The 5,139-nt window shown below is 40.6% G+C and overlaps 1 long non-coding RNA gene across 1 annotated transcript; it reads right to left on the bottom strand.

The window, feature by feature from the left end:
* Positions 1 to 1,024: 1,024 nt before the first annotated feature.
* Positions 1,025 to 3,701, bottom strand: LOC117534726. Its single transcript, XR_004567311.1, has 4 exons — positions 2,040 to 3,701; positions 1,759 to 1,903; positions 1,501 to 1,644; positions 1,025 to 1,355 (listed from the first exon to the last, which is right to left on the bottom strand). It is a non-coding gene; the product is annotated as an uncharacterized LOC117534726 (long non-coding RNA).
* Positions 3,702 to 5,139: the final 1,438 nt, after the last annotated feature.

Raw genomic sequence — 5,139 nt, 5'->3', positions numbered from 1 at the left:
TGTGCTAAACGGCTCGATGGAGTTCCTGCCCCCACCCTCCTGTGCGTCCAGGGTGCTCCGATTGGTCAGCTCTGCCACTCTGTTCTGATTAGTCAACCACCAGAGAGGCTCTGCCCCTGTTGACATCTGCCGTAAAGTGGTTTAGCGGGTACTTAGCAACATAGCAATACTAGATTTGAGAATCGATAGATAGTGTATATAGATAAATAGATAGCTTACATATAGCATAACAATGGCGTATGGGAGCATACAATTTCGAACCTCCTTTCGATCCTAGAATAGACCAAATCGCGAGTCTTGCCTCGCCATTCACTAGAGCAGACCAAACAGTGTCCATTGTGGTACGTTTTTATCTAGTATATGTCTTACATTTCAGATGTCATCAGATGTACCTACAACTGTTGTTTATTTAGGTGCCGTTGTGGAAACTGCGCTTTGATGCCAAGTGACGGAGAAAACGTGTGCTGCAATAGCATAAGAAAGGTAGCCTAGCTTAGTTACATTATGTCGGCAGCTAGCTGAAAACACCAACAGTAGCACACATATACCAAGATATACAGCATACATATTTTTCAAGTCAATAGATCTATTAATGCACTTTTATTACTTCCTTAGTAATTGAATGTTATTTTGTAAACCTTTCCCATAGTTGGTTTAATTGCTAAACGTGTTTTGTAACACATCTTACCTTCATAGGTTGTAACACGCATGCTGCAAGTTCCAGAACCCATTAACTGCATGGTTGACCACCCAGGACTAGAGCCTAACTGCTTGAACCCATACACCCTGCAGAATCTCCACATATTTATAAATACAGTTTCGGACCTTTGACAAATACAAACGGAAGAAGAGTAAGTTATTGTTACCTGTAATAAACTACTACTGTTTGATGAAAAATCAAATCATGGTTTGCTATATGAATGATATGTTATAGGAGCAAATAATTCAGGAAAGAAAGGCTACTAAGTATTCCATCAAACTTTATTTTTACAAATGTACAAAATGTGTGATGTACATTTATACACTGTACATCATCCATTCCTCTCCTGATAGGCGTTTTCGATATCTTGCGTATCGCAGCTTTGTAAGCTGGTGCTGGGGATATTTAGGGCGAGGCATCAGAGTGGTGATTCCGTCGTGTGTTGTGCTCCGGATCCGCCAGGAGTTTCCAGATCTGGCTGGACAATATGTAGGATTTCGACCTCCTTTGGGGGGAAACGGGAGAAACGGCTGACAATCATTTCCTCCTTGGGGGGCCTGTCAAATTGAGTTGACAGGTCCTCTGGGACGTGGATTCGTTTCAGCTCGTCCAGAAAGACTTTGTGAAACACAAGCCTCGTCAGCTCATCCACAGACTGAAAAAGAAAGCATTTTATAAATAATTGTTATTGTTATTCACTTTTTGTATTTAATGTAATACTTTTATTATTCATTGTATCTTTAATCATTTGAAATGTAAGTTCTGTTAATAATAATAAAAACAAATATTTCACAACTTACTGTATGTAGGGTCGTTCTTAACAGGCTTGACCGTACACTCTCCCCTCTTTGATTTTGGATAAGCCAATTTGAAGTTTTCCTGCAGCAGTTGTCGCTTGGTCACGCCCAGCATTCTCGTTGTGATGCATTGCTGCTAGACACAACCTATAGAATAGCAAAATAAAATGAGACTTTGTTTTATGACAGAATAAAACCCTCATGCCACTAAACAGTGACTGTGTTATAAGATGCTAAAGAATAAAGTATACAGTGTATTACCTGCACAACATTTCAATGAAAAACGCAGAATTAAGTTGTGGAAGGACTCCAGGGATGAGGTCTGATAGTGATGGCTTAGCTTTAGCACATCTTTGAGAACTCTCTTGTTGGAGTATCGTTTCAACTCTGGCGAATGTTATTGAGCCTTGAGTAAAATGACAAAGACATTAGGTAAATCACCAGCACATTAGAACATTACAACAATAATTTGCCATAACAACAATGTTATATTTACATTCTATATTGTTGATCTTATGAAGGAAGTGAAATATTGAACTTACCACCTTTTAGGTAAGGTTTATTTGCATCGCTTGCGGCTCCTACAGGATGTGTGCTCGTCACACTCCAGTAGACATGACTTTTTATGCTGCGCAGCCACCTCTTCAACTTCGTGTCACAGTCCTTGTTCTGTGTAAGTTTCAGAAGTTTCTTGGACAAACCTGATAAAAAAAAGCACATGCACAAGTTAATATTCAAGCCCTAGTGTGGAAATGACGTGCTGTGATGGACAACATTCAAGGGTGTGGTGGAAATTCCACACATATGCTAACCTAATATGCAGTTGAACAGCTAGTCTAGGCTTAGCAAGAACATCTTACAATTGCAATATTATACAGTTAGTCTGTTACGTTCGGTCATTCATTGTAGCTGGCATGAAAACAATGTTTTTCATAACATCTCTAGGTTAGAGCTTCTAGCTTAGCTTATTAATGGTAGCTCGGTAGAATACACGAACGGCAACTGTAATTACTGACCGTACGGTTAAATCACCCGGAGTATACTGTCTATGAGTATTTCGTGTGTGTTTGCAGACATTCTCCTGCTATGAGATACATGTAAGGCCATGTGCTAACATCGGTGTTGAGGTCTGGGAATGCTCGTTAGCCCTCGTGTTTACCTCGGTAGCATAGCATTAGCATAGCATAGCATTTACACAGTCGTGGTAGATACATTGTTTGTTTTAAACAGAATAAATACACAAACCACAATGAATACTTACAGGTTGTGTACCCGAATCTCCCGCTGGTCCAAACAAAGTAGGAATAGCATCGTCCTCCAATATCAGCTTTGCAAGTCCGAAGCTAAACATTGTTACGTTTTTAAAGCTTTGGTCCGTGAAATGCCGCGCACACACAACAGTACCGGCTGGTAAATCAGCTGGAACAGTGTTAAAAAGGAATGTCAACCACTGACTTCGTCGTGGTTCTGCCTTCGGTACTGCAAACATTGTGGATTTCTCCACACAAGACAGGCAACAGACCCTCCGCGACATGACTGGATAGAGCTTTGAAACATTGGGTAAACAATGGAAACTGAGAAATCTCCAACGAGGCTTTTGGGGGAGGTCTTTTCTGTTTTAGAGTTTTACTCCCTACAGGGTGTACTTTGAGGGGTTTTGACTTTGCAGACTGTTTACATGCATGGACACCTTCATAACACACAAGGAGACGGGTAATAACCGGAAAAGCATGCAATGGGCCCTTTAAAAGTCTTGATTTAAATTGTGTTCTCGAAATTAAGTTTTTGTTAATTTCATGTGTCTTTGTGGTCTTTTTGTGTTTCTCTGTGTTTGTTTTTATAGTTATTCCTTGCCTCTTTGTAGTCACCCTGTTACCTACGTTTTTGTCATTAGATGTCTCATTGTTGTCATTTCGAGGTCATTTTCTGTGTCTTCATGGTCATGTTACCTCGCTGTTTTGTATGTTTGTTCCTTTGGGGTTGTTTAGTGTCTGTGAACTTTATTTTGTAAAACTTTTCACGAGTCATTGTCACTATAATCCTACAAAGCAAATAACATACTAACATTCTAAGTAACAGAAACTGTTTAACACGTAACGGCTGCAATGTTTAAAGGAATGCTCCACTCATTAGATAATTAATCAAAACGTCAGTATTTAGTGAAACATTATGTTTAAACCATACCCTGAAGAAATCAGCGATATTCCCCGGTAAATAATGATTGTATAGCTCTTTTTTTATCAAAACCTGTATATTCCGTCAGGCCGCTGCCATTTTGCCCATTTTCAGTAGTCACGTGATGGTCGTGACGTCATCCATGCGTTCACTTCGTAAACACCATATACAGTCTATGGTAAACACACGAAAACATGGCGAAGTTTTGAGCAATATGAAGAGATTGGAAGGGGGAATTCAGCCATACAGGTTCGAGCCTACTTAGTACTACTTAGTAGATACAATGATTTTGATTACTAGATATGTATGCATGTAGTACCACCCTTGCTAGCGATTCCCTCTCTAGTTTAGCATACTCAGCCTCGTTGTCCCTGGCCCTAGAACCACGATTTTATGGGGCCGGGAAAACTGGGGGGAAATACCCACTAGCCGGTACTACGCTATATGGAAAGGCCACCAAAAACTGGCCTGGCCTGGACGATAAAGGACGTTTAAACGGGGCTACCCGCTGCCATGGAAATGCGCTATAACATACCTTATTCTTACTCCGAGCACTACTTCTGGTCCTCCGTCGCTTCACACTTGCAGAGGGCGATTTCTCAACTGGCCGAACTGGTGTCCTGGTCGGTGATGACACCAGAAAGACCGATGGTACTGCATCTCCATTAAGTAATGGTTGTTCAATAAATCCCATGTTATGTTTGATCATACTCTCAGAGTAGTCGTCCGGAAACTTGAAATGTTCGCTGCATACATGCGCCTGTGGATCTTTCGGTTCGGGCCGGCCGCATTTCGCTAGCCACTGCCTCCGAACGTACTTCCTACGCTTACCTTTTGGCAACAGATGGAACCGAGCATTCCGTGGATTGTTCCTATCAGAATTGTGGCAATGTTTCGCGATACAATGAGGCATATTTGAAGAGAGTAACTACAGTAAATAACATGAACATCAACGTGTCCTCGAAACCAAACGCATGGTTTACGTCACGTCCGGTAAAATGGCGCCGCCCACAGTGTTGATGTTATTTCGGTAATTAATCAGTTTAAAATCACTGATAATGTCATCGGATTAAAAAAAAAAGAGAGAGAGACTGGCAGAGACTGGTCTGTTTTATCGGATGATAAAAAAAAATTAAATGAGTGTCATGAGCATACCATTCCTTTAATAAGCGACCCGCCGTCTGAACATTATTCTCTCCACGGTTTCTATTGTGCCGGCTTTATGACTTAATTGTTATTTGAGTATGTCATTTATGATTTAATTATGAGCAAAGTAGACATGTATCTTAATGTGCAGCTTCTATGTCTCCCAGTAGGACTCCACTACCAACACACATTAACATTTAAACAGTCTTACATATTCTAACAGAAAAATGTCTAAATATTGCATATGCAGCGTGTATTTCGTGTTATAAGTTCTATGCCACAATGCATTTTCATCACCTCACACTAAATACTGCATGTCTG

This window comes from Gymnodraco acuticeps, unplaced genomic scaffold, assembly GCF_902827175.1.
Source record: "Gymnodraco acuticeps unplaced genomic scaffold, fGymAcu1.1, whole genome shotgun sequence".
In the NCBI taxonomy this organism is placed as follows: Eukaryota; Metazoa; Chordata; class Actinopteri; order Perciformes; family Bathydraconidae; genus Gymnodraco; species Gymnodraco acuticeps.
Note: the sequence above shows the minus strand (reverse complement) of the source record. Positions and strands in the feature narration are given on the sequence as shown.